This window comes from Ambystoma mexicanum, chromosome 5q (assembly GCF_040938575.1).
Source record: "Ambystoma mexicanum isolate Mex_15411 chromosome 5q, UKY_AmexF1_1, whole genome shotgun sequence".
Lineage (NCBI taxonomy): Eukaryota > Metazoa > Chordata > Amphibia > Caudata > Ambystomatidae > Ambystoma > Ambystoma mexicanum.
Genome location: NC_090933.1, coordinates 157,103,788 through 157,118,909, shown reverse-complemented (window position 1 = coordinate 157,118,909; position 15,122 = coordinate 157,103,788). Strand labels below are relative to the sequence as shown.

General features: G+C 47.8%; 1 protein-coding gene across 25 annotated transcripts in view; it reads right to left on the bottom strand.

The window, feature by feature from the left end:
• EPB41L3 (erythrocyte membrane protein band 4.1 like 3) overlaps nucleotides 1-342 on the bottom strand; it is a 971,190-nt gene extending 970,848 nt beyond the window's left edge. For all 25 annotated transcript variants that reach the window (XM_069620665.1, XM_069620670.1, XM_069620666.1 and 22 more), the window contains exon 1: nucleotides 231-342. The gene's annotated coding sequence lies outside the window, so the exon portion shown is untranslated. The remainder of the gene's footprint in view (nucleotides 1-230) is intronic.
• Between the last annotated feature and the right edge of the window lie 14,780 nt (nucleotides 343-15,122).

Below are 15,122 nucleotides of genomic sequence, written 5' to 3'. Positions count from 1 at the left end.
TAGCGAGTCTGGCCCCTCCCACGCTCAGCAATGGACACAGGACATACCCTACGCCCCCTCCCTGATTTAGTGAAAACCCCATTCCTCCCCACCCAAATTCAGCAGCTCTGCCGAATTACAACATGGCGCCCTCTATAAGGCACACACATCTAATGAAGACACTGCATGTGACCCGCGCGCGTGCCTCTATGTCGTCCCTCTGACGTAAGTGATAAGAAAATGGTTAATACCTGGTGCAAGGCCCGCTCCTCAGCAGCAGCCACCACCCTGTGCGCCTTCTCTGCTACTACTGAGGCTGGGAAGCGCAATCCAGGCAGCGGGGACCGCACGTCACCGCCCCGCCCCTCGACTATAACTCTGACCAATGAGAGGCGCCAATCGGTCCTAAGAACCGCCCCTCCCTGCAGCAACGACCAATCCCTGCACGCGGAGGAGTATGCATGGGTTGTGACCACACCACCTAACATTGTGATGTGCATACCTACGTTAACCTCAAGTCCCATGTGTACACGTCTGTCACTGCATAAATCACAAGGCACAGCGCCCTGTTTAAGAATCTCAAAAGGGAGCATCTTCAAAGTTCAAAGAGCCAAGTTTGCTCAGATGATTGAATATGATCAATTTCCCCAATAAAGTGATCACAAAGGAATGTATGTAGGTGCGTAGAAATTGCGAAATATGGATATCCTCGGATTTGGTCTCCACCCATTAAGAAGGACAATTGGATGATGTGCTTTATTTAAGACCTAAACAGGCTAACAACCTAAGGACATGGACTTAATATGGCAAAGCACACATCTTTGCAAAGGGGATCAATTAAAGAGATACCAGTTGTTTACCCATTGTAAACATTTATGTTGACTTTTTGGAGAATCTTTGTGCCATGTACTGTATTAGTGACTTTTCAGGTCATCAAGTTTAGAGTGGCTTGGCTGTCAAAGTGTTAAACATGGCACCTAAATGTCCAAGTAATATAAGAACACCTTTACTTCCAGCGCTTGAATATTACCAAACGCTCCATATTTTTGTGATGCTTGTATTTGCCCCAGGGACCTGCATGGCCAGGCCTTGTCCGCCGTACCTGAAAGGAGACGCGGGACATAGGATTGTACTCATCGGGCTCCTGGCGTGCACTGCCTCTCCTGGGTACACCTACTTTATTTCCACAGCGCATGCGCGACGGCTAACATTGCCATAGTACTCACGTGACACCATCACATTCCTCCTTTTTCATAACAAAATTTAAACATAGCCGTGAGGCACAAACTGCTGTCAACGTGACAGACATGCATGTAATAAGACATAAACACATGTTGGGCCCAACGTGGGCAATACAGGGAAAAAATCCAATTAACTTCAAAATTGGCCCATGATGTAGTCTTTGAACCGCACAGGAGAGTGACAGCCCTCTCTGCAGGGATATCACTCTTCTGCCGCCGTCTCTCTCTCTAGATCACCGGTTGCCAGTTCTGGATCCCCGGTATCTTCTTCTGGGGGTTGTTCTCTGTCCACAGTCCAGGCCCGGGAGGCCTCTTCTCGTTGGTCTCTTTACTTCTCTCCCCCCCTTACCTTCCGAAAGAGGCTGGAGTTCCTTGTCACCGCCCCTCTCTGATCAGCAGCAGTCACCACAGACCCTTTTACTTGGGTCACTCCCATGGGAGCAGGCTCATAATTGAGGGACGGCTTTCCTTCTGGGAGGCGGTTCCTCACCAGGTCAGTGTCACCCACCGTAATGTCCAGTGGTTTGAGCCAACGTCTGGCGTTTTCTCCCTTGTTGTGTGCTAGTCAGTTCTCTGATGTCCTTTGGTCGTCGATGACGCCTGGCGGTCGGCCTTCCGTCTCTGGAAGGAGCCCTCATGGGCACCTGTTGAAGAGGGCTTCAGCTAGGGGCACCCCAGTGGACTGGTGGGGGGTGGTTCGGTATTCCCTGAGGAACTGATATATGGTTCTTTTTAGTTCTCCTCCCTGCCCCTGAGCTACACGGAACACTTTGTTTAGCGTTTGCATGAATCGCTCAGCCTCTTCATTGGCCCTTGGCAATCCCAGTGTCACTTTCCTGTGCGTGATGCCACAGTCGGCCATGAACTCCGCAAAGTTCCCTCCCTGAAATGGCGGCCCATTGTCTCAGCAAATTACTTGTGGGAACCCATGGGTGGCCAACATCTTTTCCATCACTTGGATGATCTGTTCACAGGATGTCGACTCTACCAGCTCTACCTCCGGGTATCTTGACCACTGGTCAATCATTACAAGAAAATATATTCCTCTCCCTGTCAACCCTAAGTCTATATGTAAGGTGTCCCGGGGTTATCACTACTCTCCATGGATTCAATGCTTGGCTCCTGGTTTACCTGGGCAGCGGCCTGGCACCAGAAACATCTACCGACAAACTCGTCCACCCTTGCCTCGAGACCAGGGAACCACACTTTAGGGCGTAATCTCGCCTTTTTTCTTCGCCATGCACTGGTGGCCACAGTGTGTGAATTCCACCACTCTCTCTACGAGTGCCCTTGGAACCACTACCTGGCAGCCCATAGTAGCAATCCATCTCCGATCACTGAGAGTTCATGTCAGACTTGCCACAGCTGTTCCAGTTCTCGTTGAGTCTCCCGGCTTCCGCAAGGAGTACTGGATAGTACCGACCTCCATTCACCATTGAAACCTAAACTCCTAATCCTCTCCAGTGTCCTCTCCAAACGAGTCATGTGTTCAGTTTCCCATGTGGCATAGACCAAAATGTCATCGCTCAAGTTTATAACACCCTCCAGGCTGGCCAGAGCAACCCGGATGACATTTTGAAAAACCTTGGCCGCCAAGGAGACTACGAAGCTCAGTCGTTTATATTGATACAACCCATGATGAGTCGTGAAAGTCGTTATGTAGCACAAGTCTGGGTGTAGTTCCAACTGGTGGTACCCGGACCGCAGGTCAAGTTTGGAGAATACCTTTGCCCCCTGTAGTTCCCCCACCACTTCATCCAGTGTGGGTGTAATATGCCTCTCCCGTTTGATGGAGAGGTTGGGCAGCCTCATGTCCATGCAGATGCGGACGGACCCTGGTTGCTTCGGTTAAGCGGCTACCATGATGGGGGACACCTGTGGGGTGGGGCCTTCTACCCTTTCAATTATATATAAGTCAACTAAGTTCTGCAGCTATTTTGCCACTTGTTCTCAGGTGGAATGGTATGCACTGATGTTTTGGGCGCACTCTTTCATCAATATGCAACTTGATTGGCTCACCTTTAAGCTTCCCCACTCCTTGGAAGATTTCAGTGAACTTCCTCAATATGTCGTTGATGTCCTGTGCGTACACTGTGTGCAAAATGTACAATCCCCAGAACCCCTGACACAGCACAGCTTAGAAGCAAGTGTGTACTAATGTCTCTTACAAAGAATTTCTCTCGGATGTCATTGTCTGCATGGGCCACCGGAGCCACAAACGCGCCTCGGAGGGGCAGTGGTTGGTTCCCACTGAGTGAAAATATATTGGCGCTTTTCTTTGCCAACACTTGAGGCCATGGAAGCGCCTCATAGTTGTGGGTCGCTAGTACACACATGGATGCCCCCATGTCTATCAGCACCGGAGTCAATGCTCCGCACACCGCCACCGTGCATGTGGGTTGCCTTCTTTTCTTTTTAATGGAGTCGATGCTCGAAATATAGAAGACCTCTTCTTCCTCTTCCGCTTCCGCTTCTTCTGCTCTTTCGAGGCCCTTCATTTCCTGCTCCACCATGGCCACTTGTCTTTGTCGGAGAGGCAACTCATTGGTCATCCTGCTCCGCCCCCTGGGAATGGCAACTGGAGCGACAGCCCGGCACATTCTCGCAAAGTGTCCTGCTGCCCCACAGCACCCACACACTCTCCCCTTCACCGGACAGTCACCTGCATGTGGGAGATCGTAGCCACATTTGGGGCATGGTTTTGGAGCCTCGGCTCTCCTTGGGGGCCATCTAGGTCTCGATGGGCTGACGTTCGATGGTCACACAATTACACAAACATCATCCCCTTTTAGTGACTACACTGTGGCATCCATCTTGGTGGCATGGTTACCTGCAAGTTCGTATGATCTACACATCTCGAGAATGCGAGTGAGCAACAGCCCTGTCTCACAGAGGACTTGTCTGCGTAGTTTTCCTGAACTGCAACCCTGTAGCAGCTGATTGCGGATCATGCCCTCTTCATTTTCCCAGTGGCATGTGCTTGCTAAGTGATGGAGCCTCCTACAAAACTGATCGAGGGACTTGTCTTCCCGCTGCTTCTCGCTGCACATGGCCAATCTTTCAAAGTCCCGATTCCCAAGCGGCATGAAATGTTCCTTAAGGCAGTCTTTCACAGCCTGGTACGAGTTGTCGCTGGGTGTAAGGCACTTGAAAATTTGATGCACCTCAGACCCAGCTGCGTAGATGAGCATCGCCACTTTCGCCTCGCCATCCGTCTCCGCAGTTGCTTTAAAGTACATTTCAAATTTTTCCACCCAGAGCTGCCATTTTGGCCCCAGCTTCGATGGTTACCTGATGTGTCAAACTCAGGCATAGGGGTCAATTGTCCTTGCTGACAGGGCATTCTCCTACCTTGTGGTGCCCGCCTACCCCTTGTGCGGCATTGTCGACGTTGCTCAAGGCAACAGATTGCACAGGCACCTCTCACTCCCGTAAAGGCTGCAATCTGCATCTTCCGATGGACCACCATGGCGTTGCAACCGGACAGGCACCCTCACAAGGGCCACGGTGTGAATCTCTCAGTGCACTTCATGGATGGGTGGTCTTGTCCCCAGACTCCACCTAAGGACAGCAAGTAGGATGGATCCTTTCTCCCCGAAACAGAGGCAGAGGAGAGGAAGAGAAAAAAAAACTTTTTTTTGATCGAAGGTGAGGGCTCCTGTGGCCCCCCCCCTCTTTGGCCCCTGTGGCCTCTTCAGCAATTGCTAGCCATGGTGGGCTCCAAAAATGTATCCTATGGTGCACGAGCACACCACACGTGGAGCCATGACCATGGATTGCACAAAATGGCAGAGGAAATGTCCCCGCGAGGGTTGGTTAATGCTCCTGGCAGGCGTCAAAAATCATTGCCAATGTAAAATGGAGCATCGGAACGTGAACTCCCTGCCCAGTAGCATCCTCTTTGCCAGTGTGATGCTTGTATTTGCCCCCGGGACTCCTGTGGCCAGGCCTTGCCCACTGTACCTGAAAGGAGATGCGGGACGCAGGACTGTACTCATCGGGCTCCCGGCGTGCACTGCCTTGCCTGGGTACACCCACTTTATTTCTGCAAATACACCATCACAATTTTGGCAAATGTGGGAGTTTTGGAATTGCACAGTGATGTACATTTCTCATGGTCGCACCGTTTGCCCAAGATGCATGTAGCTAGGGATGGTAGTGTGGGCCTGTTCCTTTCCCAACCCACGGGTTCCTTTCAGATTCTGATACACGCCCTCCCAAAGCAGTCAATGGCATTGATCAATGCACCTCCATCAGGAGCCCTTCACCCCCTCTGGCCTCGGCCATTTGATGCAGGGATTCAAATTCTGGATTTGTCCTCTAAAACTTCACCATGTAGCCAGCCCTCCAATCAAGAGAACTGTTCATGACATTCCAAAGATTGATTGTATACTTTATAACAGTGGAATGCTGACATGCAAACACATTGTTTGACAGTCCCAGGCAAAACATTTAGACCCCAAAAATGGGACACATTTAGTGCAATGTAAGCATTGATTGTCCTAGAAGAGGATTGAAAATCAACCTATGGTGGTAAAGCAATGGTGCGATTTACCATAAAGATGTTTTGGGGAGTGGCAGGGGCTCCAAATCAGTTACCCCAATTACCAGCAGAGAGACACTCAGGCCATTCAAAAACTCCCTGGTTTTATCCAGGTGTGACATCACAAAACCAAGCTCCGTCCCCGAAACCTATTGGTCATTCACATTGGTCAGTTTAGGCAAACTAAGTATGTGTCCTCTAGTGGTTAATTCTGCTAGTGGATGGCCATATCTGGCAGCTCCTACCAGGGCCACCTCTACATGTTTCAATCTACAATGTTGCAGGGTTGCAGGAGGACCACTGGCTCCTGCAACATATTATATCTTCACGTGAAAGATGACTCTGGATTGGATAGAGCGGGTCCTCCCAGCTCTGGGACCCTGGACGATTACCCAGCTGAGTGTACCTTCTCAAGGTAATGAGAACGATCATGGGGGTGGTGGATGTGTGTTCTCTAATGTTGCCATCTCTGAACACCTACGCCTGGGAGAGTGTATTCAGTTGGCAGTTCGTGAACAACATTTTTATCTTTCCACCTCTGATTTGGTGGATACAGCTTCTCTCCCTCCACCTCAATTGAATGGGCATTGTCTTGTTCTGCTGGGTCACGTCTGTTGAGACCACAAAATGAAGTTCTCTTGCCTGTAATTATAGGATTTTAGTCTGAATTTCTCACAGGTGGCTTATTGTCTTGGTAGCCAGGAACTTTCCGTCTCCACTCGTCCTTGACTGGATGCATTGTTGCTGCTTGCCTTTGGCTGCAGCGATCATGCACACCTTTCCATGTGCTCAAAGCCTGTCTCCCCTTTCTCATTCATTCCAGTGGGCCTGTGTCTTCCATATTTATCCTTATCTTATGGCTTTTTCATGTTAGTGGCAGTCAAGTGTACGCATGTTTGGTATACGTATACTTTGGCATCTTGCGGTTCAGCTTTGCCAAAGAGTGTGACTATATATAAACATATGTATGTGTGTCTGTCATCTACCTGCATGAGTCATAAGCATGTGTTTTTTTCTGTATGCGATAAACACATGCATGTTTGTGTAACTTTGTGAATGGATGGCTATGTACTTTATGTCTAAGTGCGGCTATGTCGTGATGTCAGTAATTATGTAATTGATTTCTTGATTTGCAGTCAGTCGACATGTTCGATTGATGGCATCTCCATCTCCTCCAGATCATCAACTGGGTAAAGCCTTAATGGCTGTCTGAGAGAGTAACTTTTCTCACATCTGCGATACATCAACAATGGTGCTGAAGGACCTACGAGTGAGGTGCTTCTGTCGTGTCCCAGTCTTCAGGCTAAGAGTCGTGTGGGGGTCATGAAGGCCATACTTCTTGGACCTCTGTCTTCAATCCCCCCTCTGGTCAACAAGTCAACCACATTACCTGCAAGACTCTCTGTTCACGTGTAAATCCGGGAGTTACCTTTGTTATCCCTCGGAGGTATGGTACTTAGCATGGTCGTCCAAACTTAATAATGTCAGGTAAATGTAGTCTCCACCAGGGTTGCACCAAACCCATTTACCCCAATAGTCACAGGTGTCGAATGGGAACACAAATACCATTCCTGCCGGGAACAGAGGACACTGCGTCAGTTGTGATTGCAGCGTATTCCGTACCTTTGTCTCTTCTTCTTTTTCAGTCTCTGAGTCTAGCAATACTTTCATCGCTATGGTCTTTTCAGTAGTCTTTTTGCATTGCGTGATAGCTATTCTGATGAAACAAAAGGCAAACTACACTAGTACGAGGACTGCCACCAGTACCTTCAGTCCGTTGGCCATCCATGTTGGTATCCATGAAAAGATATAGGACAGCCAGCCTTCATCCTTTCCTACAGTATTAATTTCTACCTCCACCTTAGCATGAAGCTCTGTTAACCAGGTAATGGCCTCTGTCAGGGTCCCCTTGTCTTCATTATGGGCAGTAATGAAGGTACAGCAAGAAGACCCATATTGACACAAATGCCCCCCTCCATGGCCGTGAGGAGGTCTAGAACATACCTATTCTAGAGAACCATTACCCTCACTGCTCGCAGCTCTTCCTTGATGCATTGACCCCTTTGCCGGTTGAATTTATCGTCTGCATCAGCTCCCAATGCATTATTTGGGGCCATTGGGCATTTGTGCTATTTTGGACTGCTGGAACGATGGATGCAAAGAACATTTCCGTTCTGCTAAAAAGTCTGTGCTCTGGTGGTATAGCATTCAGTGCTTTTTCCATTTTGGATAATGCATAGTTACCTCTTTTCACTCTGGTCAACCTTACAGATATCTTCTTCCTTTGGCGAGTATCCATTTTGGAGAATCATCTGCTTGTATGTCCTTCCGGGGCACTACCAATGCTAGTGTTTTCAACTGTACGAGTGAACATATTCCTCCCCAGTTGGGTGGCAGTTGCAGTTCTGCCCTTGACCAGCAGGCCCAGTAGTGGTCCATAAGCACTGCGGTTCTGACATTTATACCTGGTGCCTCCGAGATCTGCTTACACCCCTTATTCTCTCCAACCTTGACTGGACCATCATTCTGGAAACATGAAGAAGCGTCTTCAAGTGGCATGATGGGCATAGGTACTGCTTTGTTTTACACCTATATGGGCAGTTTCACACTTGCTTCCCATTCCTTGAGGCAATTGTTGTTTCCCCTTTGCACTACTTCCACTGGAACTGTTAGGAGTGCATGTGCTTTGCTCCCAACCACTCCTTCCTTCCACCCATCTACTGTGTACACTTATCATTCCCATCATCCTGGCCTTTCTCGTAACTCCCTTGGTCCTGTCTTGGGGCACTGTAACTCCTTTTTGCTACCTTTGTTTCTCCCTTTTGCGGACCTTCAGTCACATATTCTATGGTCTTGTCTGTACTCCAGTAATCGTCCATCATTTCTTTAGTCTTGATGTAACTATCTTCATACAGGAACGTCTTTCTGGATGGACATCCTTCTTAGTGTGGCTCGTCTTCCTTGAAATTGTCCTCTTGTGGTGCAGAGTGATGAATGCATGAGGCAATGTGCTCTGGCCTTTGGAATTTCAATTGCTATGAATGTCCAGGATGCATTCATGGCATAGGGGATGAGAGAACAGACGGAACAGCTCTCCCCGGTGGTTTGTTTCCCTACCATGGCCATGTGTTTATAAGACATGCTGTTTGAAATATGGGCCAAATCAGTTCGATAACAATGTATCTAACTGAAGTCTATGTCTGCTCTGCACCCAAGTATCTTTTCTTCCTTAGGTGCAGAGCAGACATCTTTCTTCCTTAGCAGTGCTTATCGCCTGCACAGATATGGCTTATGTGATTGCATCGATAGGGGTTACGTTAGTAGGGGTTAAGGTTTGTGTATCTGAAAATAACAGTCTACGTAGAACAAGGAGGGTAAAGAGGTAGAGACAGCAGAAGGCACAAAACATTATCACATTTCGAATTACATTTACCATTTTGTTATTACTGAGAGTTTTCTTGCATTGCTCCAATGGTCTGTAAAACTCACCTGAAAAGCCTAAAAAATGCTACGTTATGAGGTTATTGTGTGTTAGCTTAAGCTAAGCATCTATGTTATTGGGCGACTGCTGCATAGAACAATCGCTCCCATACTAACCGGATTCTCGAATCACTGAGTAAATCAATGATGGATGGGTCCTCATGGGCCAACTCTGGGTAGGTCTGAGCTACATAAAGCAGAAAAGCGTGAAAAAACTATCATGAAGAAATCAACCGCTCTGTTTCTGATTGTATCACAACTCCAAAAAATGCTCTTGAAAGGACACATGTCGATTAGGGACCATATATCTCGGACAGTCTGTACTTTCTCAATGAACACATATTGTAATGAAAAGATAATGTGCCTAATCTAGTATTGTCCTTCCCTAACTCTTTGGTCTTGAACCTGGTTAACCGGGGTTGTGGTTCTTCTTTGTCTTGTTCTTCTTTTTGCATCAAATCGTATTATTTTGGGCGGGAGGAGCTCTCACCTCGGCAGAGCTTAACGTCTTCAATGTAGTTCCAAACCTTCTTACCGCTCAGTTTAACTGCACAATCTGTGGCCTTCTCTATAACGTACAGTCCTTCATATCTGGGCTTATACCAAGGCTGGACAAAGTTTCTCAACAGGAGAGTGTCCCCAGGGTAAAGTAGTGGCGGTTTTAGGAGTCCTTCATTCATTTCTATGGTTTTATCTTCATCGCAAGATTTCCTTTTTCTTGCACTTAACATCAGTTGGATATCTAGCAGAGACTTTCGAATGAGCACTGTAAGAAAGGCATGGCATCAAAGTAAGACAGACACAAGTGATCACAGTTCCAGGATGTTTATTAAGCTGTAAAATGGGCAAGATAAACGCCTAATCTGAACCTAAATCTAAGATGGGAGCAAGCTACAACCATCAAATAATAATAATGCTGTCCAAGTGGAGTCTACTCAAATCCTTACCGCTATGTTACAAAATAGTGCGGGATAATGTTCATAATGTTCAAAGAAAGAAGTGTTCACAAAATTATAAGTCAGGATGTTATGGCCGGGTTCTCTCTTCCCCACGTTTTTAGCATGGGACAAGACGGGACTCTCGAGCACAGCACACTCCGGGGCTTCTCCAGCACAAGCTTACAGTGCCTTTTCTCAGTATCAGGACCTTCTGTGCCCAAGTCTCTTTCTCATGCAAAGTCTCTTGCTTCAGTGTGCCTGATACACCAAGACAACAAAACACAAGTTCTTTCTGTTAACGTTTACATCGGGTGATTACCCTTCACCCTTGGATCCCCCTCAGCCAGGCTCCGATCCTTCTCTCAGTCATCAGCCTCCCTCAGTCGGGTTCAGACCAAGCACTCACTGTGGACATCGCTGAGTTGGGTTCATACTTGCCATCACAATGTTCATGGGTATATTCATGCTCATCCTAATTCTCATGCATCCCTCAGCCATGTTCACATTTGCCAAAATAACAGCTCAGTTTCAACAAAAAAGTCCTTCAAGAACCCTTAGGTTCTTCCCTTTATCTAAGTCTGGGTCTCGGCCCCAGTTAGCCTTTCTCTTAAGCCCTCAGTCAGGATTCACACAGTTGTAATTTTCAAAAAGTCTTAATGTCTTTTTAAACAACCTCTACGGTCAAGTGAGGTCCCCTTCATCCAGGTTCAGACCTTCCAAGTACTGACCAATCTTTAAACAGAGACTTCCGAAGGGCAATCTCCTCTCGCTGGGTCACTCTGTTAGCCTACGGCAAGCAAAAGCTTCATACCATCACAGTTCATACGGCGTTCCCCTCAGCCGGGCGTAAACGCCTGTTTCACAGGATCAAAACCTCTGTAATGTGTCAAGGACTTTCCATTTTGCAAGGTATTTGCCTTGACTCTAGTATGACCACCTTAACACTTTATGCCGACCTTCCCTATGGCCTCTTCGTACTTGTAGTTTCTTTACTCACAATGTTCAATACAGTCTCTTTGTTCAGGAAAGGGGTACCCACCAGAGACCTTCGAATGAGCGCCCACGTGGTGTCAGACCACTCTATCTATGGTACCAAGTTTGTTCACAAAATACCTCTTGTCTATTTATCTTCTTAATGTTACTGCTGCAACCTTGAGCCTAACGCAGTCTAGTTGACCATTAGGTTCTTCCGACTAGCCGGCTGTGCTGAACTAGTTGGCGATTCCGTTGCCGCTGGAGTCAAAGACGGTACCACGATGGCAACCTTGTCTTGTCGCACTGGCTATTAGTGCGGGAGGGTGCCATGTACTATTGACATTCATCGCATCACCTGGGCCTGGGTTGAAAAGGGCAAGGGCAAGTCCCTCCTTGACATTCTTTTTGGTGTCACCGCCTTTCTCCTCCGTTTGAAATGCCATCCTGGAATGGCTGCTTCCTCGTGCGTTCAACCTTCCTCGGAGTGTGCTTTTGTGCTCTGCCTTTCATCCCTATTGGGAAGGGAAAGGGTAGTCAGGTGTATGTAGTTTTTGGTAATTGCCTGACTCTGCCTGACCCTTGTGTTGGGACATACCAGGAAAACGACTCGGGTATTAGTCCGTTATCGTTCACGCTGTAAGAAAGTGTTTGGGGGGTGGGGGTAGAGTTTCTAAATATCCTACTGAACTGAATGGGTAACAGGTGTCATAAGGAAGGGGATACCGCATCTCAACTTTCGGTGTCCCACTTCCACTCCCTGAAGACCCCTCATCTAGGTGATCTTCTGGCACTGGTCCACCCCCAGGAACTGGATTCAATAGCGATAGCTGTGTCCTGGCCACCTGGATGACAGTTCCCCGGGGACTAGTGAGTGAGACACCTTCAGGTTTCTCACAGCAGCCATGTGGCGCCGGATTACTCTGTCTGCGGTATGTTTTCTTGGCCTCTCAAAGTTTAGTCACTCCTTTGATTTCGAATTATATTGGCGTCGCTCGTCATATATGTCTCACACACTGTTCTCTTAGATATAATCATACAATGTTGCTACTTGCAACATTGGTTCAAAACACAGGCTGGTTTGGTATCAGTCTCTGACTCACTGGCTGTGCTGTCTTTACTGACGCTGCTTTGTTGTAGGAGCCACGTTCCACAGCGGCAATTGCTCTGCCCCACCTTGTTTCTCGACGTGGGAGAGCTCCGGGTACCTCTGACACACTGTATAGGTTTGATCAGCTTTAGTTCCGGGTCATCAGTTTCTTACTCTCCAAGGTTCACAAAAGTAACAGTCTTTACAGGACAAGGGCACTTCCCTCCTTGTAACCCTCTCTGGTCTCGCCGTCTTTCTCCTCGTATTAAACTGCCATATTGGAACTGCTATTTCCTCGTGTGTTTTGCCTCGCTCAGAGCGTGCTTTCGTGCTCCGCCTTTTATTCGTCTGGGGAAATGTGATGGAAGTCAAGTGTGTGTGTAATGATCAGTAATTGCCTGACCATTGTATTGGGACATGTCCGGTATACGGAGGTGTTAGTCCATTGTCGCTCATGGAGAGCTGTCAGTGAGAAAGTATGTATGCAAGGGGGCAGGTTAAGTTCCTAGGTATCCTACTTCATAGGGGAAAAGGTGTTATAGGGAAGGGGATACTGCATCTCACCATCCGGTGTCCCACTTCCCATCCCCAAAGACCCCTCATCCAGGTGATCCTCCCACACTTGTCCACCCCCAGGAACTGGATCCAAAAGCGAGGGCGTGAGACGCCTTCAGGTTTCTCACCAGTTTTCACTTCTGGTTTTTATATAGAAACAAGGTCAAGTCCTGTGACTCTTCATGGAGCGGTATATAGAAGAAGACATTCTTCAAGTCTATTACCGTGAAGTGGGTAGCTTCAGTTGGGATGCTACACAGAATCGTCACTGGAATAGGAACTAATGGGAATTCTGCTTCAACGATTTGGTTCAACGGATGTAAACCCTGAATAAAACACCAGGACCCCCAATCGCCTTTTTTACATGGTACACTGCAGTATTACACTGCGATTCTGAGGGTACCAGAATGCCTTGTTTCACTAGCATGGCGATCGTCCATAAATACCTTTGCCTGCTTCCCTTGATAGGCAATACTGTCTCGCCCTTGGTAAAATAGCCCCTGGTTTAAGTTTTATCTCGACTGCCCCTTTCCCTTTTAGTAGACCCATGTCATAGGGACGACTGATCCATAAGACAATGGGTACTCTCCCAAAGTATCCCTCGAGACAGATCTTCTCTGTGGCACTTCCCTGTAATGTATTCTCATCCAGTATGTAAAGCTTATGTCAAACACCACCTTGTGATCTGATCGATGGTCCTGAAATAGTTCCTAATCTGTCACGTCAGTCAACCTGTATCCTTCCCCCACTGCAATCCCTGTTCTCCATTATCGTCCTGTGTCGTCATTCCCATGCAATACTATTCTCTTGTCTCTCACTATAATTGCCTTAAGTTCTATTGGGATCACCCTTCCATCCTGTTCATCTAAGGGAATCTCTGGTCTAAATAAGAACTTGTTGGGTATGCATTACAGCCTGCCCTGTATCCATGGGAGCCACGCTATCAATCCTTCCACTCCATATTGGAACAACTCAAGGTCTGTTGGCAGCCCCCTCTGTACCGTCTGCCCCAATATTCCTGGATGAGCTCCCTCATGTTCATGTAATGAATTCCTGCTGTTGAGCACACTATCCCTTGGTCTTTGAATGAAATGGTCATGTTTAGTCTGCTTATCATATCTCTACCCAATATTTTCACTGGTGTCTGTCGGGAATATAACAGTGGCATGGTCAGGTCGTGTTCTCCTATGGAAAGTGGAAGTTTGTCGGTAAAAGGAACCAAATCCATAGCCCCAGAGAATCCCTGCGCATTCATGCCATTGCCTGACATTGGGTATCTTTCTTCCCTAATACAGGAGTGAGTCGCTCCTGTATCCATGAGAATGGAAAAAAGTCTTGTCACCTATTGTCACTCATATCCGTGGTTCCTCAGACGGATTGGGTGTGACGGATAGGATTGAACACATCAGGTCTGTCTATGGGCTGTCCTACTGTAGGTATAATGACATTCCCGTCCCTGTGAATGGTTTGCCCCCTACAACAGTTGTGCCCCCCAACCTTTGCACGGGAGTCTGCATCATGGAGTCTGCATGTGTCGTGGTTATGACATTCTGTGCTGGTGCCTGCTGTGCTGGTTGTGATGGCTGCACATGTCCCTGCATCTGTGATGCATGTGTCATGGGCTGATATGGCTGCATTTGTGTGTGTCTGTCGCGGAGCATATGTCTGCGCTCGCATGTGATCCTGGGCAAAATAGTCAGTCTGCTTTGTCTGATATGTGGGTTGGTGCTGTACTGCCCCATTCTGGTGCATCCCACCCCTGTTCCTACACACTTGAGATATGTGGCCCATTTGCCCACACACCTAACATTGTACCGGATCCCCTGTCAGCCTTTGCTGTCCTCCATGAAACCTGTCTGCATCCTGTTGCCCACACCCTCTCGTCTGAGGTGCCCCTCCTCATCCCCACGGCCACTGATTCATATCCCCTCGCCCTGCAAAGCCTCCCCCGCCTATTTGAGGTCTGTTCTACATATGCTTAGTAACTACTCCCTCCTCACTTATTAGCATTTCCCCTTCCATTGTGTATTTGGATAATTTCTTCTGCACCAACTTCACTTCTTCCTGTGTTCCTTCCTCACGCCTCTTTCTTACATTCTCTTGCATTAGTCTAGAATAGTGTACTATGGTTTGCTGAATTTCTTACCATGGCTTAGCCTCCATCCCCACCAGCTTCTTAAGCTGCTTTTGCACCTGCTCGGGCAAACTTTGACATAATATGTTGTAAAATAACCCCACTGTTTTTTCCCATGGCTCTCTCTCGAGACGCCATTACTCTTGAATCTCTTGAATATATTGAAGTGGGTCTTCATCCTTACGCATTT